This window comes from Anabrus simplex, chromosome 1 (genome assembly GCF_040414725.1).
Source record: "Anabrus simplex isolate iqAnaSimp1 chromosome 1, ASM4041472v1, whole genome shotgun sequence".
Classification (NCBI taxonomy): Eukaryota; Metazoa; Arthropoda; class Insecta; order Orthoptera; family Tettigoniidae; genus Anabrus; species Anabrus simplex.
The window spans coordinates 1,687,983,063-1,688,007,881 of NC_090265.1; positions in this window are offsets into that span (position 1 = coordinate 1,687,983,063).

The window sequence follows — 24,819 nt, forward strand, 5'->3', positions numbered from 1 at the left end:
TATTAGAACATGGCAACTTGATAGAATTTAAATTTACAAGATAGTGCCTCTCTTTTAATAGAAAAATTAATTTTTTCACGACCATACACTCTTTATTCTTTTAATAATTACTATTTTAGTAGCCTAAGGAAACTTAATATTTAATAAATTCACACATCGTTATTTACTTGAAGGACAAACAACTGAAGAAATGTGAACAATCCTTCCCGCGGCTACACTCATTTTTATTGCTTTACCATCCCCCCAACTTCTTTATCTCCTTGGTTAATCTATAGACCCACTTATTACAGTGAAAACTGTTGGACACCAAAGATATTGAATACCAAGTATCCACAAAGGCTCTATTAAATCGAATTAATAAATACGCCCCTGCTGTAACCAACGTTGATGAATGAACCAAGGCCGATACATATGTTGGCGCAGCTATGGCTGCTGGTAATCATGAAGAAAATGGAATCTGAGCACTCATAGGAAAGGTACATTAATTAATAATAACTTATTAATATACAAACCCCCGATAATGTTAACAACGTATATACTTGAGAGAGAAAAAGAGGATCTTGTAGATATTTCTAGCATTGTAGGGGGGTATATATCTACATATATATTAATAAATATTTAAATAACCTTTCTTGAAACTTATATATTAGGACACCCTGATAATTTTACATCTGCCAACCCTCTGGTCACACCTGTACTTATTCAACCCGAATAATATTTCATTTTTGCTTATGGTATTCTACGATCCATTCCTAATAAATTAGGAGGTGTTATCGCATTAGTAATATCTATTGCTATTCTCCTTATTCTCCCTTACTGCGAACAATAAATTCCGTGGTATCCAGTTTTATCCAATCAACCAAATTCTATTTTGATCTATAGTATCGCATTGCAAACCATACAGCAGGAATATTCAGCCTGGAAATGCCACAACCCGCTCTAGAGCAGCGATAACACAGGTGTCCTTGCACTAGAATAGCTAGGAGTTAAGCCGGTAACTTGTACGTCCGTGCCGTTAGGTGGTTATGCATACCTTCCAGGCGTTCTAAATGGCGATACGAACGGACGTTTGTTCCCACAAGACTTCAATACTGTTTACGTTATGTAAATGTCACTATTAAGTATTGGTGAGTCGGTCCAGGGTTGATAGGTGAGGGGAATGGTCATAAAATAGACGGAGAGGAACAAGTTCTTGCAAAATTTTCACATTTATTGACGCACAGAGCACATAATTTTTGTTCATAATGCTGACGAATGCTTTGTCTTGATATCACTGAACATTTCACTGCAGTATGTACTTGTTCTGGTGTAAGCTGATCCTAATATAGATTTCACGAACACTGGGCACTGCGATAATGTGTCGCTATAGTCACAATTCCCGTAACATAAACAACCACTGACAAAATCGTCGTGAAGTAGAGGTGCACGTTTGTGTGCCTCTGGTTTGAGGAGTCTAAGGTGCCGGAAGCCAGTGACACTAAACACTGATCTTTTAACATGGGTGTGCTTTAGGGCTGGAGGTCTATCTGGAATTAGTGCAATCAATTTTCTGACACTATAGTAACTATGACAACCAGTGTTCGTCTACATATACACTAGGTTAGTAGCGTAATTTTCTCACTGTGGGCTTTCTTCCTGTAACTAAAAACTTGAGAATTTGCTCGTATAAAGTGAACCCCGTTCTACTCCTCAGTACAGAATTAAAATCCTTGGACTGGGCGGAAAACGAACCCATGATCTTGGAATAAGAGACAAGCATTCTACCTTAATACTACACGGCTGGATAATAATAATAATAATAATGATAATAATATACCTACGAGGTCCAGAAAGCCTTTCCTCTTCTCGCAATTCATGAGCCTTACCATTATTTTGTAGAAACACTCATTTGCCCTGTGGGCGCATGTCTCAAGAGGCTGCTAAAAGTGGATTAACCGAAGAATATGTATTCTGTCTCTCGTCTTCTAAACCCAAAATTATATTCCAAGATTCTATGCATTCCGTATAGCGAAGAATATGTTCAAGTGCGAATATTTTGCTATTGTTTCACGTCCCGGCGGCACAGAGAAAACTTACATTAACGATGGTGCAGGACAGAATTAGGACTGGAAAGGAAGGGACCTTGGCCATAATTAAGATTCAGCAATAAATTTTCCCGGTGTGAAAGTGGAAAACAACGTTCAGGGCTGCGCACAGTGTAGTTCGAGCCCACCAACTCCCGAATGGAAGCTCAGAGCCACGTGACTTAAATCGCGTAGCCTACTCATACATTGCAGTCGTAACTGGTAGAGCCGCAATGTAACTGAGGTTGGCCTTCACCGAGCGGTGTTGAAGATTTGCTCCTGTTAAACGTTTCATAGTGTATTTGAAAAAAATGTTTCTAAAATAAAAATACTGTTCCATTATTTCTAGGCAGTGAATGTTATGAGCTAACTGCAGAGAGAAGGGGAGGAAGAGAATTGTATCACTAGGAGTCGAACACGTACCCTTCAAGGCCACCAGCTCACTTGGGTGATTGTCAGAAATAATTACAAGCCCAATAACAATGGAGCAGATCACTCTCAAGGCCCGCCTTTTACCCTGTGATTTACATGTAAACTACAATTCCCTGAGATGAAACCGGTCGCAATATCGATCACTTTAACAGTCTTGTATTGCTAGCCCGATCTCTGTGGTGTTTATTTTTCTTGCTCCTACTACATATATCATCAGTCGCCGTAGATCGGTGGTAGAGAGTCAGCTTCTGGATCACAACATCGCAGGGTTAAACCCGACAGAGGTAACTGCGGGGGGAAAATCAGTTCGGAACTGCAAGTAGTATGACGTCGGTATGCAGAAGATGTCTGGTGTTTGGTGATTAGTCGACAATACTAATTAAAACTCACCCACTTGTACCCTCCACTCCATGTGGGTATAGCGAGAAACAAGTGGCAGCGCACCCTTCTTCCAAGTAAGCTGAGAACGATAAAAGAAAGTACGAAGGAATGGATGAATTTCCTTAGGGTTTCTCGGAGAGAAACTGTGGTAATATGTCTTCTTCAAATCGGCTACGGTATAGCAACGCACTCCTACTTACTGAATGGAGTAGCCCCCCTGTGTGTTTGTTGCGGCGGTCATCTTACCGTGGTACACGTCCTTACGGATTGCGGGGACTTGGTCGATCTTCGCCGTAGTCTAGAACTTCCGAGTACAATATCCCCTATCTTACGAGATGACGAGCAGTCAGCAGACCTCTTCATCCGTTTCATGAGGGATAATGGCCTATTTTATCGTGTATAAAAATGAATTTTCTATTTGTTTTTAATTTTTATTTTATTGATAATTACGTTTTATTCTATTGACTCTGTTTCAGTTAGTCTTTTTGTATAGTAATGTGTTATTTAAACTTTTAACTTTAGTAGAAGGTTATGTCCCTTGCTACTATCATACATCATGTCATTAATTTCATCTTATTAACTCCTCTAATAAGATTGACGTCAGGAAGGGAATCCGGTCATAAAAACTCGCTACGAAGATTCATCTCATTTCAGGCCTGACCCCGTAGGAAAACGGGACAAGGGTTGGACATACGGTACATACACTTAAACTGTTAATTTGAATGTTATATATATCATCACTTCAAACACAATGCCTTATCCTACATCAATCTACTTTTATATCACTTTACAAGGAAATAAGGCATCGCGAATTGGTTCCATTGAGTGTTTTAAATTTATATTCATTCTCCTTCATGACTTTTAAAAAATTATAGACAGTGGATTAATTTTTAATTTTTTATTATCATTACATTTCGTTTCATATCGTAGTATTAGGGGCCGATGATTTAAATGTTAGGCCCATTTAAACAATCATCATCAACATCATCATCATCATGATGATAAAAATCATCCATAGATCGCCCAACAGTGATCTGTCACCGAGTGAGTTGGCAATTCAGTACGGGTCGCGCAGCTGTGAGCTTGTAATCGGGAGATGAACCCCATGTCGGCAGCCCTGAAGATGGTTTTCCGTCCTTTCCCACTTTCACACCAGGCAAATGCTGGGGCTGTACCTTAATTAAGGCCACGGCCGCTTCCTTCCCACTCTTAGCCCTTTTCTATCCCATCGCCGCTGTAAGACCAATGCGTGTCGGTGCGACGTAAAGAAAATTATTTAAAAAAATGAAAAATAAAGTCACCTCTCTTTCTGCTAATTGGGAGAATAAATTTCTTATTCTTATTCTTCTCCTTCTTCTGGTGTCGCCTGTTTACAGAAGGTTGATGATCGGAATGGAGTAAATTATCCTATACTTTTTTTCACAGTAGCGAGGCGTGGGAATTTTCTGGTTGTTACCGGTTCGAAACTGTCACAATCGAGGACAAGATGTTGTTTTGAACGTTCACACTAACGTTTTAAGGGAAAGCATATTTTTCCCACATAAAATCTCTAGTGTATAGAATTATAAGAATATTAATAATAAATGTGCAAATAATTACCTTAAAATAATGAAATTTAAGATCCGAAGAAGTTATGTTCGGCCTATTTGTAGTTCAATTAAATTCGTCATTCCGTTCCTTTTAGCAGCGCCATTGTATTCTTCTGTTTATTTTGTAAATACTTCGTATAATGAAAACGATGTTCTCGTTTTGCCAAATCGTTCTGGAAAAGCAATGTATACAACATGATTTTTACGAATTTTCTCGACGCACGCGTAGAACACAGAAATTATCCGCAAGTTATTCTTGATACCATATTTGGTGCAGGCGGATTTCTTTAGATCTTTGGAATGCCTTTGGAAACCTCCATGTGATTTAGTTTTTCAAGACTTTTAATTCAAGACTTGGTCTACAATTTATAATAATGTTGCTTTACTCAATAAATATACGTGATCCTGAGGAACGGTTTAAAAGGCTCTCTATAACATAGTCACACACTGATATCATTAAGTGGACCATTACTTGTGATACACGTTGTATGTTATACTCAATCGTGCCATAGCCCACCATTACTTGTGATAAATCCTTTATGTTACAGTCGATCGTGCCGTAGTCCGCAGTACAGGAGTAGTGGTAGACCCTGTATGTTACACTCCATCGTCCCGTAGCCCGCAGTACAGGAGTACATTGAGCTACATTCTAGAACGTACAATTACTTGTGATACACCCTGTATGTTACACTCGATCGTGCCGTAGCCCGCAGTAGAGGAGTACATTGAGCTACATTCTACAACGTACAATTACTTGTGATACACCCTGTATGTTACACTCCATCGTCCCGTAGCCCGCAGTACAGGAGTACATTGAGCTACATTCTACAACGTACAATTACTTGTCATACACCCTGTATGTTATACTCGATCGTGCCGTAGCCCGCAGTACAGGAGTACATTGAGCCACACTCTACAATGTACCATTACTTCTGATACACCTTGTATGTTACACTGGATCGTACCGTAGCCCGCAGTACAGGAGTACATTGAGCCACACTCTACAATGTACCATTACTTCTGATACACCTTGTATGTTACACTCGATCGTGCCGTAGCCCGCAGTACAGGAGTACATTGAGCTACATTCTACAACGTACAATTACTTGTGATACACCCTGTATGTTACACTCGATCGTACCGTAGCCCGCAGTACAGAAGCACTTTGAGCCACACTCTACAATGTACAATTACTTGTGATACACCCTGTATGTTACACTCGATCGTGCCGTAGCCCGCAGTACAGAAGCACTTTGAGCCACACTCTACAATGTACAGTTACTTGTGATACACCCTGTATGTTACACTCGATCGTGCCGTAGCCCGCAATACAGGAGTACATTGAGCCACACTCTACAATGTACCATTACTTCTGATACACCTTGTATGTTACACTGGATCGTACCGTAGCCCGCAGTACAGGAGTACATTGAGCCACACTCTACAATGTACCATTACTTCTGATACACCTTGTATGTTATACTCGATCGTGCCGTAGCCCGCAGTACAGGAGTACATTGAGCCACACTCTACAATGTACCATTACTTCTGATACACCCTGTATGTTACACTGGATCGTACCGTAGCCCGCAGTACAGAAGCACTTTGAGCCACACTCTACAATGTACAATTACTTGTGATACACCCTGTATGTTACACTCGATCGTACCGTAGGCCGCAGTACAAGAGTAATTTGAGCCACACTCTACAATGTACCATTACTTGTGATACACCCTGTATGTTATACTCGATCGTGCCGTAGCCCGCAATACAAGAGTAATTTGAGCCACACTCTACAATGTACCATTACTTGTGATACACCCTGTATGTTATACTCGATCGTGCCGTAGCCCGCAATACAGGAGTACATTGAGCCACACTCTACAATGTACCATTACTTGTGATACACCCTGTATGTTACACTGGATCGTACCGTAGCCCGCAGTACAGAAGCACTTTGAGCCACACTCTACAATGTACCATTACTTGTGATACACCCTGTATGTTATACTCGATCGTGCCGTAGCCCGCAGTACAGGAGTACATTGAGCCACACTCTACAATGTACAATTACTTGTGATACACCCTGTATGTTATACTCGATCGTGCCGTAGCCCGCAATACAGGAGTACATTGAGCCACACTCTACAATGTACCATTACTTGTGATACACCCTGTATGTTACATTGGATCGTGCTGTAGCCCGCAATACAGGAGTACATTGAGCCACACTCTACAATGTACCATTACTTGTGATACACCCTGTATGTTATACTCGATCGTGCCGTAGCCCGCAATACAGGAGTACATTGAGCCACACTCTACAATGTACCATTACTTGTGATACACCCTGTATGTTACATTGGATCGTGCTGTAGCCCGCAGAACAGAAGCACTTTGAGCCACACTCTACAACGTACCATTACTTGTGATACACCCTGTATGTTACATTGGATCGTGCTGTAGCCCGCAGAACAGAAGCACTTTGAGCCACACTCTACAACGTACCATTACTTGTGATACACCCTGTATGTTACATTGGATCGTGCTGTAGCCCGCAGTACAGAAGCACTTTGAGCCACACTCTACAACGTACCATTACTTGTGATACACCCTGTATGTTACATTGGATCGTGCTGTAGCCCGCAGAACAGAAGCACTTTGAGCCACACTCTACAACGTACCATTACTTGTGATACACCCTGTATATTATACTCCATCGTGCCGTAGCCCACAGAACAGAAGCACTCTTAACGAGCCACGCTCTGCAATGATGTAGTGTTTCGTCCGGCTAATGAGACATGTGAGCTGACGGGAATTCCTTCCCCGTGTTCGTGAATGTCCTCCGGACTCTGGAACACGGACATCCTACCCGGCAAAGTGATTCAGTGCGGGAAATACAGCGGAGTAGATGTATAAATAATGGGCGTGTTTCATTGGCAGAAAATATTGAATAATTACAGGTATACTACATTAAGAATTACCGAGGTGTTCGTATGTTATGTTCGATCTTGCGTCATACTTTGTGTGAGTAATACAATTATCAGTTTTAAATAACCGTACAGACCGTATAATTTATCTATGGATTAATACAGATCAGGGAGTTGGAACAGGACGTATAGGCCTGAGAGTCTTTTTTTGGCGGTGATGGGGAGAATATTTCTTAAAAACTCGTCAGTGTGGAACTCTTCATTGCGGCTGTATTTTGTTTTGGTGACATAATACGTTGCATCAAACCACGGAAGGTCTAAAAGAATATGCTCAAAATATTTTCACGAGATGAGCTCGAAGTACGACAGTTTCTTCTTATGCGTGTTTTTCAAAGTAAGCAGTAGAGCAGTAGTAGTACTCAGCTGTGGTTCCCCGTTATGTAATCTTGGTCCCGATCTATATTTTGCTATGCTTTTCGCTCACGGTCGTAACATGATAACTATAACTTCCCAAAATGTGAGAAATTTCTAATATGCACTAAATTGTAAATAATACGGTTATGTATTCATTAATTCATATCATTTTTGCCCTTATGGACAGTGTTTGAACTCGAATATCTCATGATGGCACAATTTTCACTTCTTTCCCTTCTTCCTCTTCTCTTCCCAAAATCTCTTCATCCTTTGGCTGTGCTCCTGTTTCCTTTGTTCTGTCCACAATGTTCCTGTCTTCTTCTCATTTACTATAAATTTTATATTCCTACCTTTGTTTCTGAATTCTTTTCTGTCTCCTATCATTTGCCTGTTGCTCCCCACCCGCCTTAAGTCTTCCCCTATTTCATGATACCAATTTGGTTTTTTTTTGCTTGAACTGTTTACCACATCAAGATTAAGTTCTTTGTAAGTCTGTTGTTATCCATTCTCTGTACCTGCCCACAGAAATTTAGTCTGAGTTTCCAGATCATGTCTGGGATCTGTCAGTGTGCTGGTACAACCCTTCGGTAGGTTGTTTCATCCATATGCCATCTCTGTGTATTGGTCCAAATATTTCCCCGAGAATTGTGGTCATTTCTGACGCATACAATGCCTCTGGTAATACGACTGTTTTGCAGTGTCTAAGTTTGGCCTATCTTGATATGCTTTTCTTATTATAATGTGACTATGTGAGTTTGTATACTTTTTGGAGTTTACAAGTAATGAAAATCATTTTATTTTCCGTATTGAAAGAATCTCAATAATAATATAAGATAATTTATTGGACTCCAACCTATTCAAACATGTTTAACTAAAAATGTTAACATCCTGTAATGTACTGAATAAGTTGGAGTCCAATAAATTCTCTTATATTATTATTTCTGGAGTTTTTCCATTCGTTCTATGTCCGATGTCTTGTTTGATCCTCCTACTTGTATGTATTCCGCTAAAGTCTGAAAATTTTCGACCCTTTTTTACGGATACATATACAGTATGCATGGTGTGCATATTGGTGCTCTGTCGTTCCATGTATTGGGCCTTCTCGTCAGATATCTGTAGACCTGTTTTCGCAGCTATTTCATGTAAGCGTTCCAGTGCTTCCCTTGCCTCCTGTGTATTATTTCTGCCTTATGTATGTTATCATTATGATTATTATCAAATAAAATGAATGCAAAAACCCAGTAATGTAATAATGGCGTATGGCCTCCGGAGAGGCCTGTTGCGGGTCTTTCTGTGAAGATGAAGACTCTACCTAGGATGATTTCTAATACTGAATACGTCACACACGCCCATCCCCCGAGCCATTATGATTGAACAATTAAGGTTAAAAAACCCGACCCGGCCAGAAATCGAACGCGGGACCCTCTGGACCAAAGGTCAACACGCTAACCATTTAACCATGGAATCGGTCAAACAAAATACAGTAAAATGAGCCGAAAACGTTAAAAAATCATAAATTTAAAATGAGATGATACAATCAATTTACTAATCGAATTGGTACAGGCTATATTATTATGCTATAGATTTTATAATAACCTTTTGGGCTTTTGTCGCGTCGAGAAAATAAGGGGAATCTTTTATGTTTCTCCCCGCGTCTTCAGAAGGAAACCTCGACTTTTCTCGAGGAAGACTTCTACAATTGAATATGTATCTCCTGGAATGTGCACATTTCCAAGAAGTGAGAAGTGAACAAATTTTACTTATTTCCCCAGATTGACAAAGCGTTGTGAATATTCTCAAGTCTCTGTATTCATTCTCACTTAAAGTTGCGATAATATCGAGTACCATACGCGCAAATTCTTCAAAATCCTCAAACATTTAATAAAATGACTCAGAAAGAATAAATAGTCTAACAAATTCCATAAAATGACCAAATAATGACGTGTCATTTTAGAAGAAGGCTTAAAAATGCAAAATGGCAAAAATGACTAAAAAGACGAAATAAATGATCATTTCTACAATGTGTGAACTGTGATTAGGATTTCTGTACAACTTAGAATGTCTGTTGTCAACCAATTAAAAGATATCATGTCATCAAAATCCTAGCACTGATTATTATTGTTATTATTATTATTATTATTATTATTATTATTATTATTATTATTATTATTATTATTATTATTATTATTATTATTATTGCCCGCCTCTGTGGTTCGGAGGCTCGGGTTCGATTCTCGGCTCAGCCAGGAAATTTTAAAAGTGCTACGAAGGCTGAAACGGGATCCACTCAGCCTCGGGAGGTCATCTGAGTAGAGGTCGGTTCAATTCCCACCTCTGCCATCCTGGAAGTGGTTTTCCTTGGTTTTCTACTTCTCCTCCAGTCAAATACCCGGATGGTACCTAATTTAAGGCCATGGCCGCTTCCTTCCCTCTTCGTTGTCTATCCCTTCCAATCTTCCCTGCGCGTAGAGGCGTGCGGCTGTGAGCTTGCATCCGGGAGATAGTAGGTTCGAATCCCACTATCGGCAGCCCTGAAGATGGTTTTCCGTGGTTTCCCATTTTTACACCAGGCAAATGCTGGGGCTGTACCTTAATTAAGGCCACGGCCGCTTCCTTCCAACTCCTAGGCCTTTCCCATCCCATCGTCGCCATAAGACCTATCTGTGTCGGTGCGACGTAAAGCCCCTAGCAAAAAAAAAAAAATCTTCCCATACCCCCACAAGGCCCCTGTTCAGTATAGCAGGTGAGGCCGCCTGGGCGAGGCTTACTTGTCATCATCCCAAGTTGTATCTCCCGACCCAATGTCTCACGCTCCACGGCACTACCCTTGAGGCGGTAGAGGGGGATCCCTAGCTTGAGTCCGAGGGAAAAACCAATCCTGGAGGGAAATAATATAATATAATATAATATAATATAATATAATATAATATAATATAATATAATATAATATAATATAATATAATATAATATAATATAATATAATATAATATAATATAATTATTGTTCGTGGTTTCCCATTTTAGTACCGGGCAAATGCTGCGGCTGTACCTTAATTAAGGCCACGGCTTGCTTACTTTCCACTCCTATCCCTTTCCTGTCCCATCGTCGCAACAAGACCTATCTGTGTCGGTGCGACGTAAAGCAGCTTGAAACTTGCAAAAGTAATAATAATAATTATTATTGCAATTTATTGTATTTTAATTTCTTAGTAGGTATTATAGTAGTTTGGGAGCAAAATGTTCATTTATTTCATATTGTGTAGTATAATAAATAATTTGTGCACAGTAGCATAGTAATTTGCTTCAGTCTTTTTTAAAAATATTAAAGTTATTCTTGAATTCACTGGTTAAGTGTAAGATAGGGACGCGTGACACTAAATTGCAAATTAAACTAAAACAGATATCTCTTTATCTAACGTAGCACAAACACGTGAAAGTTTTCACCCACTCTTGCTGTCAAATTTGATTTATTTATAAAACAAGCTTTTATCTTCAAAACAGAAATGAAAAGCATACAGATACATTAAATATTTTTCAAGATATTAAATAAGATGTGGACTATGGTATTTTAAGTCAAATATCTTGGCTTTTTACGGAGAAAAAATTGAAAAGTCCGCCTCTGTGGTGTAGTGGTTAGTGTGATTACCTGCCACCCCCGGAGACCCGGGTTCGATTCCCGGCTCTGCCACGAAATTTGAAAAGTGGTACGAGGGCTGGAACGGAGTCCACTCAACCTCGGGAGTTCAACTGAGTAGAGGTGGGTTCGATTCCCACCTCAGCCATCCTCGAAGTGGTTTTCCGTGGTTTCCCACTTCTCCTCCAGGCAAATGCCGTGATGGTACCTAACTTAAGGCCACGGCAGCTTCCTTCCCTGTTCCTTCCAATCTTCCCATCCCCCACCAAGGTCTCTGTTCAGTATAGCAGGTGAGACCGCATGGGCGACGTACTGGTCATCCTCTCCAGTTGTATCCCCCGACCCAGAGTCTGAAGCTCCAGGACACTACCCTTGAGGCGGTAGAGGTGGGATCCCTCCGTGTGTCCGAGGGAAAACCAACCCTGGAGGGCAAACAGAATAAGAAAGTAAGAAAAAAAATGGAAAATCAGCTGGCACTAAACGGTTGAACCTACCTAATATCGCCTATCAGTTGCTGTTTGTAACTTCCTGCCGCAGTCACTAGCACGTCAATTTGCTCTCCGTTCTTTGATGTTGCAGATTCCGCTGACTTGGGGTACTGTGTTGTGTTCTGTGATTTTAATAATAATGTTATTCGTTTTACGGGCCACTAACAACATTTTCGTTTTTCGGAGACGCCTAAGTGCCGGAATTTGGTCACGCAGGAGTTCTACCGACACGAGGTTGACGTGTTTGAGCACCTTCAGATACCACCGGACTGAACCATGATCGAATCTGCCAAACTGGGGTCAGAAGGCCAGCGACTCAACTGTCCGAGACATTTAGCCCGGGTGTTTAATTTTTAATACAAAATAACGATTATAATTTATTCCTACTGAAGTAGTGTCCTGAGGTCTTTAATTTAAGCCTTCGCTTGTTTCTCCACATTTTCTCCTGGCTGAAGAAACTCTGTCAGTGGTTTGATCTATCATCTGCCGAGCTGTTCCGAATATTCATGAACAAGACTACAATAGGCTTGATGATCGTCAACATCCGGGCCAGATAATGTACGAGAAGAAGAAGAAGAAGAAGAAGAAGAAGAAGAAGAAGAAGAAGAAGATATTTCTCTGTTTCTTGGTACAAGCGAGATTTTTAAAGAAAAATTCTAACTCGTACCTTTTCTCCGGTACACGGTAAACTATAGAATCATGGATATGCTTTACGGCTTACAAGACGAAAGAGTGAGTATATATTCACTATGAAGGTCTGTATTCCCCGTTTAGGGTCCCTCGAACGAAGATAGTCGTGTAGTTATGTCCCAACGTTTGGGTCTCGACAGTCTGAGTGAACACACCAGATTCGGTCCGACTGATTCATACTCGCACTCACTACGATATTCGTTGCGAACATGGGACAGGTGTCTAAAGGCAGGGTGAAAGATAAACCGGAGAGGAGGAAATATGGATTAATAATAATAATAATAATAATAATAATAATAATAATATAATAACTACGTTTACGGTCTTTTGGAGACGCCGAGGTGCCGGAATTTCAACCCACCGGAATTCTTTTACGTGCCAGTAAATCTACTGACACGAAGCTGACGTATTTGAGCTCGTTCAAATACCACCGGACTGAGCCAGGATCGAACCTGCCAAGTTGGGGTCAGAAGGCCTCAGCCCAGCAAAATATGGATAACAATATTAAGAAGTGATGAAGAGCGACGTGTGGGAATACGTCTTATACTAGTAACAATTGCGAATGGTCAACATGCAGAATATGTAGCCATATAAATGTGCTTCCGTATTGACGTTTGCATGTACTACCTCACACATGAAAGCGTACGTGTGTAATGTGCGGCCGAATACAGTGCCACCTGATATTAAACATAACATTGCACAGGAATGTGTCAAATGTTGAACAGATCTCCACCCCTTTACAGTTGTTTCGGGAATAGGTTCTTACATTATGTCAAAAACGAGTTAATGTTGGCGCAGACTATGGACGACTAAACGTTGCCGATATTATTACTGCAGCCACGTATGCATTAAAAGATCACCTTTCTGATGACGATCTTCGTTGATGGTTGAGAAATAATAATAATAATCATCATCATCATCTGTTTACCCTCCAGGGTCGGCTTTTCCCTTGGACACAGCGAGGGATTCCACCTCTACCGCCTCAAGGGCAGTGTCCTGGAGCTTCAGACTCTTGGTCGGGGGATAGAACTGGGGAGAATGACCAGTACCTCGCCCAGGCGGCCTCACCTGCTATGCTGAACAGGGGCCTTGTGGAGGGATGGGAAGATTGGAAGGGATAGGCAAGGAAGAGGGAAGGAAGCGGCCGTGGCCTTATGTTAGGTACCATCCCGGCATTCGCCTGGAGAAGAAGTGAGAAACCACGGAAAACCACTTCCAGGATGGCTGAGGTGGGAATCGAACCCACCTCTACTCAGTTGACCTCCCGAGGCTGAGTGGACCCCGTTCTAGCCCTCGTACCACTTTTCAAATTTCGTGGCAGAGCCGGGAATCGAACCCGGGCCTCCGGGGGTGGCAGCTAATCACGCTAACCACTACACCACAGAGGTGGACGTGGAGAAATAATAACACAGAATATCCAAGGCTTGCTCTGCTAGCGAAGAAAATATTGTCTATTTCAGCCTCCAATACGGCAAGTGAAAGGAATTTCAGTTGAGCTGGTAAACTTACTTAGGCCCATATTCAACGTCACTTACTTTTACTGTTATCTAATATTTCCAAAACTCAGATAATGCCATTTTTTAGCTCACTTCCGTATTCACCACAGAATTTAAGATCTCGGTTTACCAAAACTAAATTTTTGTTTCAATCTGAGTTTTAACCGCAAATTTTTCATACTGACGCCACTATCGAAATGTAACCAAGTTTTTGATTCTATTCGGCGCTTGCAAATAATTTGCATAGATTATGTCCGCTATTGAGCAGAAATGAAGAAAGAAGCCTGATATGGCTTTCCAAGAGAGTGAGTTGTTATTGAAGTTGGTGGCAGAAAGCATTAACAACATAGAGAATAAGGAAACAAATTATAGCCTACATATTGCATATTTCACTCAAAAAATAAGGCAGTATTCCTGAATTATTCATTAAAATGCCACCCAGTCGCGTACCGTACAAGATATAAGCCAAACCAAACCCCATGGCACTACAGCCCTTCAAGGTCCTTGGCCTACCAAGCGACCGCTGCTCAGCCCGAAGGCCTGCAGACTACGAGGTGCCGTGTGGTCAGCACGACGAATCCTCTCGGCCGATATTCTTGGCTTGCTAGACCGGGGCCGCTATCTTATCGTCAGATAGCTCCTCAATTCTAATCACGTAGGCTGAGTGGACCTCGAATCAGCCCTCGGATCCAGGTAAAAATCTCTGACCTGGCCGGGAATCGAGCCCGGGGCCTCCGGGTAAGAGGCAGGCACGCTACCCCTACATCACGGGGCCGGCTACAAGATATAAGCTATAATCCAAAATTCATATTAGGCCTACCTATGTGTTGGGAGTTCCAGGTTATGTTCGATCATGGATAACACTTGACAATGCCGAAGCTTTAGATAACCTAGAAATGTGTTTGAAAATCAGTGTCGTAGTAGTCTTTGAAATTATGTCGCATGACCTTTTATCCACCTAGGACGTTTATTAATTGCATAATCTTGATCATATTACCCGTCGCTGTGATTTTATCTTTCAATTAGATATTTCAACCGTCTACGAGCTGCCATCTTGCAAGGCTATTACCTCAGATTTTCCATTTTACCGACCAACCAATATCCGGTAAGATTTTAAACCGCGATAATGTTGTTGGTTGATACAAAATTAACTTTTAATCTCAGTTTACGTGGCATTAAACCAAGATAAAAGGTTTTACTCACGTTGATAAATACGGGCCTAAGTGAGAAAAGGAGCTCGCTTACCCACGATATATTAAATGATGCTCTCTTGATTCATTCTATACTAAAACAGACAACACAATAATGACGAATGTTTGTAACAATGTGAAAGACAGTACAAGTTAATGTTCCGTGCCCACTAACTTGACAAGTTGATCTCACAATAAGTTTAATTACATTACTTCAATGCATATTTCGGTAAAATATTTGCATGGTGTTCAACTTTCTATAGTCAGCCACTCTCCTTTCCTCGCTCGTTTTAAATTTCTTTGTCGTAACGTCATTGATAGTGTCCATAAACGCAACAGCCGCATTACCTCAGACTGCACGCTGCTAGTCAACCCGCACAATTACTTTTTTGATATTTGCTTTACGTCGCACCGACACAGATAGGTGTTATGGCGACGAAGGGATAGAAAAGGCCTGGTATTGGTAAGGAAGCGGCCGTGGCCTTAATTAAGGTATAGCCCCAGCATTTGCCTGGTGTGAAAATGGGAAACCACGGAAAACCATCTTCAGGACTGCCGACAGTGTGGTTCGAACCCACAATCTCCCGGATGAAAGCTCACAGCCGCGCGCCCCTAATCGCACCGCCAACTCGCCCGGTTATTTACAAATTATATACACATTACACACCCACACTAATAAAATGCCGTCTTGGACAAAACACTACTACTACTACTACTACTACTACTACTACTTCGATTGCTCCTTAGCATGTCAACGGATTACCAACACAACAGAATCGCAACATGGGTCTACACACTCCCCTAACGACTTTCACTACAAATCTCGCTAAACAACACAAACTCAACTCCCAAGACGATCTCTGTATATACATTGCCTGGCCAGGCTTCTAGGAAAGTGCGACACAACACGTACTCTCGAAGTTTCTTGAGTCTCCAATAACCTATTTACAAATGGATCGAATTTTGCTATACAACTCTAGTGACAAGATGCGTTCTTCTGGGCTATTACCTGTGTTGCATAACATTACACTGGATTTATACATCATATTTATAGGTAATAAATATTATATACTGTTAATTACGTGTTCTTACATTAAATAACTCTTATTAATATACACACAGCAGATGTCTCATGACATAACCTCAAATTTTTTGTTGCACAATAGAGATCATACAACACACAAATGATACGATCACTATTTATACCAAATAAAGTCGTACATAACTACGTAAATAATAATAATAATAATAATAATAATAATAATAATAATAATAATAATAATAATAATAATAGTAATAATAATAATAATCATAATAATAATAATCAAGCTCGATGTTTTAATTATTTACCCATGGGTTAGAGAATATTTTACAAGTTATACTAGTCCAATACGTTCTTCTTCCCCTGCATCCAATACTGTGTCGAGTTGGGAATCTATTTGAGGAACGGGATATTTTACTTGTCTACTACGCCGGCATGAGTAAGGTTTGTTGTATCACGGTGATTTTGAACGTGGCGAACAAACCTTCTGTCAGATATATATGCATGATCTTCATCGCCATGTAGAAGACAAGCTTGGGCTTCACTCCGTGTTTATCATTCGTAGCCAACGGAATGACGTGCTCGATCTCGAGGGTGCGCGGTTCACCGAGGTGGATACTTCGGAACAAAAGCTCTTCGTCGTGTTCGTCGTTAAACAAACAGATCGATTCCTGTGCAATGCCCGGTAAATACATTTCCTACGTCCACATCAGAATGTGTTGCTTAGTGAGAAACAGCTCGTGTAGAAATTCATTATCAACTGGAAAGTACTGATATCAATGTATACACGACCTGTAACTAATTGCTTACGTTCTTATAGAAACGCATAGATGCCGCTACTGACCTAGTATACATAGACGAACACTTGTTGTCATGGTTACAGTGGTTTCTGGAAATTCATGACGCTAATTCCAGATAGAACCCCCACCCAAAGGCATATTTATGTTAATACAGCTTCTACCAAAGTCTCAGACCATTTAATGCTGCCACAGTATCGTACAGTAGCTACTGAGGTATCGGTGGTGTTGAGTAATCACAAGGGAAAGGATTTTAAGGTGCAAAGTATGGTCAAAAAGGGTGGAAAGAAAGTTCTGAAAATACATACAAAAGGTGCAAAAAAGGTGTTGATGAGAGCACTTTATTAAGGTTTAAACCAGTTACATAAACATTCTTTTTCCCCATTTACTGGGTTCTAATAATCAATAAACTTGTTATATTGGATTTTACACAACATTTCAAAGTTTTTGAGAGTAAGCCGCTGGCGCTTTGAGCTCAATAAATAATAATAATACATGAGATAACATCAAAGACAGGCCTCCAAATATCGTATGAGAAGACTAATACCATACCTAATGGACACCAGGATATCCAAAGATCTCCATTACAGACAAATTATGGAATAATCACACAGATCCCTTCCTTCAAATATTTAGGAGAAATCATTGTACCATCCGGATTGGACAGGAAAGCTAAATTAGCAAGAGCCACCAAACTCCTGAAAGCATACCGAATAACATAGAATCACTACAATAAAAGAGTGACGTCACGAAATGCAAAACTTCGGCATTATAAGACTGTTGTTCTTTCGGAATCTTTGTATGCCTCAGAAACCACATTTCTAGGAGGCCACTCTAAAATTGATGAAATTGAAAAACAAGAACGAACATTCTTAAGAAATGGTATCTGGATCAAAATAAAAACTGTAGATTTGTACAAAGCAATCGACAAGCTCACCGATACCGTACGCAGGAGACGATTGAAATTCTATGGCCACTGTTACGGGGTTACCCGTGGAGCACAAAGAGATTAAAGAAGGTGCTGGGGTGAATGGGTCTATCTACAATATCAAAATTAATTTAAAACTTGAACTGAAGGTTATATTTTCCAAAAAGCAGCAACTTAACAATTTTCACTTGATGAACATAAAAAACATATCAGGTACAAAACAGTCTTGAAACAAGACTAGGAAAATTCAAGATTATTGATTTTTACAAATTCTGGGCTTCAAGCCCCTAGTTTTACACTTTTACAAAAGGAAGAGTTATTATTTAGTGAGGAGCAGAAATACCCTCATTCAGTAGCACTTGCTCCCTAAATCACAATATCTAGCCTCCCAGAGGCCCACTGTACAGTTACAAAACTTGAAAAAGAACTCACAGGCTCTCAGATTTCCAAGCCTACTCAAGGCAACATTGCATGAAAAGTGACAAACTCTGGACTTTCAAGGCACTATTTACAAATTGAAATATTATCACACAGAGGTATCTCGTACCCAACCTACAGGGCCTTTGAGAAAAGGAACAGGTTAAGTAAACGGCCCGAAACACAAACTGAATGGAGGCGAACACTGCGCTCCAGATAATGAAACTTTAAATTTCTAAAGGGTTCTAGGCTGACGAAACAGGGGCTATTCCCAAACTACTGAGGTGACTCGTATAGAAATTACTTTAACACATTACAAACGGAAAACCAGTTACAAAACGTAGTCACCTCAAACTGAACTTAGTTTACACTGTTGCACCATCATCGTTTAAATTTTAATTTGATATCACAGCTCCAGGTTGGCCATTGTCGGCGATATAGGAATTATTGGGGATTTTTATAATTGATATTTTAATATATATTTATTGACTTTTGTTGACTTCTGTTGGCTAGATTGTTAGCGTGCTGGCCCTTGGTCACAGGGGTCCCGGGTTCGATTTCCGGCAGGGTCAGGAATTTTAATCATAATTGGTTAATTTCGCTGGCACGGGGGCTGGATGTATGTGTCGTCTTCATAATCATTTCACCCTCATCACGACGCGCAGGTCACCTACGGGAGTCAAAAGAAAAAGACCTGCACCTGGCAAGCCGAACTTGTCCTCGGAAACTCCCATACGCCATTTCATTTCATTTTACTTCTGATTAAACAAAATTTTAAAAATCTGTTCAATAGGAGAAAAATCTGTATATTTAAAAAACAGAGGTAAAAGTGAAGGAAAAGGTGCAGGAACATGAAGTAGAAGGGAAAATGTGGCAAAATGTACTAATCTCATATAAAGTGCAAAAGCTGCAACAAATTGTATTCATTTCGCTTCATTTCATGTCCCCAAATACATATGAAAATCTGTATGAAAATAGATATATTTTTGTAAAAGTGCTGTATCTTAGAATACTTTCACTAGTAATGACATTCAGAGTTTCACTAGTGCACCTGGAGTTCATGTAGAGGATCAGTGGTGTTGCAACAAGTCCTTCTAGCCCAGTGAGGAAGGCAATGGCAAACTAGTTCACTCTTCATCTAGTCCTGTACGCCTCATGTTGGCACCGCCGATGGTTTTTTGCCATTTCCCCGTAACCGCTTAATCCTTGGTGCTGCTATTTTAGAATCCAACCGGCGTTCAGTCTGAACACTTTACAATAGGGATATAACGAAGAATGCGAAGCGTTTGAGATGTTTTCCTCGCTTTCCCCAGGTAGTTCCGGTCACTTGAGAAATGAATTACATTTCCTGGAAACGTTCAGAGTTAAGAGCCTCATTGTGTATTCTGATGGAATCGTCCACCTCCTCAGAGAAATTGCAAATGATATGCAAACTAGAGGCTCGCCGTCTATTGGTGACCGTTCCGATAACTTGGTTAGCGCCTTCCAAGGTTATCTGCAAGACCACATCCTGCTGGGATCGATTAGTGCAGATTATTAACTTTTTACAGCGACATTCTCGGAAAAGTTCTTGTTCTGGTCCACATCTTGCTCGAGAAAAAGGAAAGAAATTATTCTACGGGTAATTCAACAGTACTGTACCACGAAAGTTTAAAATATACATATACAAGTTGCATTATAAAATCTGGTCCGAGACCTGGTTGCCTATCAGACAGTGCAGTGTCACCCTGATAAATTTCGAAAACCAAGATGAACGGAGGACGAAGTTTATTTTTAAGCCTGCAGGCCTCGGCTTGTTCTTAACATACTGCTTTAAAGCACAGTGTCCCGAGAAGTGAATAATCTGTTCATCTGTTTAGTAGTAGTCATGGCTCCTTGGCAGTTGTTCGTATTGAACCCCAACTGCATCAATCACAGGCTGCATTTTCCACAATTTATTCCTTCCATCTGGGGTGACTGTATATCCACAAAATGTAAGTTTATTCTTAGTAAAAGAGCCTATCTCTGGACATACAATCAGCAACTAACGCCAGATTGATTCCTTCCTGCCAATACATGATCAACCAAGGAAAGGGGAGGCAGTCAATGATTTTCATCCTAAAATATTTTTAACTTCACTATAGAGGTTCCATAAGATTTCGTATGCTCTAAAAGACTGTAAAGATTAGTAAATTCTGCACCTCTTTCATAAAATTGGTCACTGAAGTAGCCTGTAATATACTGCAGAGGTCTTCTTGATATCTAGCGGACTTCGAAAAATTAAAAAAAAAAGAGACTTACTTCAAAACCTTACAAAATTCAAAAATTTTGCTGCCCCTATTAGTAGTTGACATATTTAATTTTTAAAATTGAAAAATGAATGATACCTACCTGGATGGTAACCCATACAAGCGCGATGATCTTCAGCGGCAAATTCCTTCCGTTGGTTAATCTGCTTGTAGGCCTAATTGGTTCATTAATTTCTGAAATTTACAACTTCAACAATTTACCACTTATCACAACCAGATTTTAAATACAAGCATATACTGAACCCTTTAACTAACCATTCCATCGTTGGTCGGCCACAGCTGCTACAGTAGAGCAATATCGAACTCTTAAATCTTGGGGTCGTAGCGGGAATGTTTCGGTCACGACCTTAACCAAACGATAGGGTTCAGAAGAGAGCCTAACTACTTGAAATGAGGAGCAAATATGTGCTTACTAACTTTTATTGAATTTTCTAAATGCAAAAAATATATATATATATTTTTATAAATTCAGTCACAAAAATTAATTATTTAACGTTTCACACAGTCTCATTGCATTGCGTGAGTTTTATTACTTACACTTATCGAAGAACTTTCTTCGGAGAAAAGTAGAAATATCACAGATTAGTGGACGGCGAAAACTAGAAAAATGAAAAGAAAACCTGAAAATCGGGCACCTATAGATCCAAACGATAACTGAGTAATTAATCCACACGATCCGTGAAAAATCTGACCTTCAACAAGTAGAATTCCAAATTTACTTTTAATTAAGGTTATCCACCAGTCAAATAGCCTATAGGACATGGGAACACCCGCCGAATGGACCCTTAATCGAACCAAATTGACTATCAGTTGCTTTGGATAGGTTGCGAGATACTATTGGAAAGTATGGTGTTCACTACAAGTTAACAGCAGCAGTCATAATTAAAAATAAAATAAAATAAAATTCCACCATCTATTGTCATCTCGTGGTACCCTTAAGTTATAGAATAATCCCGATGCTGAAACGTGCATCACCCAAACAGCTGTTCAGAAGGAACCAACAACAACTCGATCCGAGAGGATCTTACGTTACGCCGTTCTGAAGGAACAAAACTGCGAAATGAAGGAAACACTTATTCATCATGCATTTAGAAGAAATGCCAAACACTGAAGTTAAAGAAAAAGTAGTAAATCACTTGAAAACAATTCTTATAAAGCCAACTTTCAGGTTATAAAGGGTTACGTTAAGCTTGATAAAATTACAAGTCCACATGGTAAAATAAAATCAAAATACCAAACACACTAGTGAATTCTTTCCTTTACAACAACGACTACCATTACGGATCCATCTATTTATTGTTTGTCCCAACAAACTAACTACAAAGTTATTGATCGACCACAATCAACTATTATAAAAATTGAAAGAACGAACAATTGAAAATAAAATATATTCCCAGCTAACGAATCGAACCCGCATTCGTAACTCAAGTCTCACATAAATAAGCTAAGTGTCGGACATCTGAACAACAAAACAATTAAGTTCGTAGCTAAAATAAAATACTGAAGTTCAATGAACTCAAACGCGTGTGGCAAACAGCAGTAAATACTCAACCACCGTTAGCTCAGTATCCAATATTGGACAACCCTCACGTTCCTGCCACTAGTGGTTCCATAATATTATGTAAACACCTTCCAGATGGTATAGGCTGTTCCAAAACATGGCCTCAATGTTAATTTGCTAACACTCTTCGCACTGCATACACTACTGCAGGCACTACCATCGTTCAAGCCACTTCGCAAAACACCTAATCTAAGACTTGAATATATACAGACAACACCCTAAACCTATCGTCGGGCCTATCTAGTGTCTAAACACCCTAACACTAACATCTATGTACTCACACACACCTTCCTAAACCTATCGTTGAGCGTAAACTGGGATGTCTATGCATCCTCTAAAATGTCAGGCGAAATCGTAACTTCAAACACACTCTTTGCTATTTAGCTGGAAACCTTGTCGAAACTATAGCACACAATGAAACGAATCTTGCCACTGAATGAACGCAAGTCTGGAAATGCAACTAAGTTCCTATCTTGTTAATAAAATGTGAAATTGAAAATAAATAACGCGTGGCAAGCACGATCTCGACATACGCAATGAAGTTTGTAAAAATAATAATGAATTTCAGCACACTTCTAACATTACGTGAATATCGCCGAAACAGTAATCATCACCATCGCAAAAATCCACACTGAAATTCTAGAGTGAGGCCCAAAAATAAAAATCGCCTACCATCTCACTATTCCAAACATCCATATCCATAAACTATCCAGTGAAGCGAAATTCAATGAATCTACACAGCTAAACTATCGCTTTAATATCGTTCAATATCTCGTCCCACAATGTTTCCGAATTAATGATAATTTATCGTCTCCTAATATACGAAATTTACTGAGTGGTAATTTGTTTTAACAGTCAAATAACACCAACCGTGTATTCAGAATGCTCTTCTATCCTTGAGGTCGCATACCATAATATTCACTATGCTGATTTTACATAAATCGTCATTTGGACTTAACTGCCAAGAGCTACAAACTTCTACAGAAATTGTCTTTCACTGGGAGATCTTAACTTGAAATCATAATGTGCGTCTCAAAGTAGTCATTTCGAACCAACCTTCACCCGGTCAGCTGTTCCGGATTGTTAGCGGAATCTCACTACAGCCTGCCTCAGAAATATCATATTTAATATACAGCCTGTCTCAAAAATTCTTCGCCATCAACAAATATAGCCTGTCTCAAAAATTCATCTCCATCGCCTATCAAAGCGGCGGAATTACTCATTAAATACATGGTTCCTATGCCTTCAACATCTACACAACATATCATTCCTGCACAATCCATTTCTTCCTGTTTCAAAACTTTTCACCTCAATACTCCCGTGACGAACAATTTTTATAAGGATCTATTCATTTATTTTACTACAACTTTCGGACCTCAAGTATACAATAACACACCGTGATTTCCAATATCACCGACCACACGGTGTCACAAAATTTACCTTCCCACGAATAAATAGAACTTTATCAAACTCCACTGGATTTCAAGACAAACGCAAATATTACTGAACATATCTGTTAAATACACGTTTAAAATAGAAATTATTATTATTATTATTATTATTATTATTATTATTATTATTATTATTATTATTATTATTATTATTATTATCATTATTATTATTATTTCGACAAAACTTTCTGAACTCATACGATATTCGAGATTAAGGCATTCACCACGACTACATGATCGTTGTCACCTTCATAACTTTACTCAGTTTGATCATTATCTCAAATAATTTTAAAACATTACTTAAACTTCGCATTTCACAGTTTCTCGACATGAATTGTACTACCCTGAAGTGTTTCACGCGACGACCAGAAATATAACACATTCACCTGATCATTATTAAATATTAATTCGACACACACACTGAAAATTTTATTTGGACAAACAAATTCTAAACTACAACATTAATATAAAATATAGACACAGACTTGTAATGATAGTCATCCTGGAGAATCCGGCCAAATTTAGCTAGCTGCCCTCTTATCTAGCCGTTCATGGCTACAATAGACATCACCTTCATATATATATATATTGTACCAGTAAAAGTTCGGGGCGTAAGACATGAGAAGGATCTCAGGTAGTGGAAGTTGGTTTTTGGAGCCGGTACAGAGCAGGATAGACTCGCAGGGCAAATAATAGATGGTTATACCCTTATTCAAACAATTTATTAATAATATTAATCAATTCACCACCCTGCAATGTCGATATAGAATGCAAATAATTTGTTGAAATCAAAAGGGTTAACGTAAATCTTCTTGAATGCAATTTGTGAAAATAAATAAATCTCACAGATCCAATAGTCTTTTGCGAAAACATAAAGTGTCAGTTTTTCACCTAAAGTCTTTCTAAGTATTATGACATGACATGAACACACTTATAATTGAAAATTAGAATTTGAACTTCTGTTGAGAGTTTCTCAGTTTGTGAGCCTTGAAACATAGAACACTTGAAACTCCTAGAGTCTTCCTTATG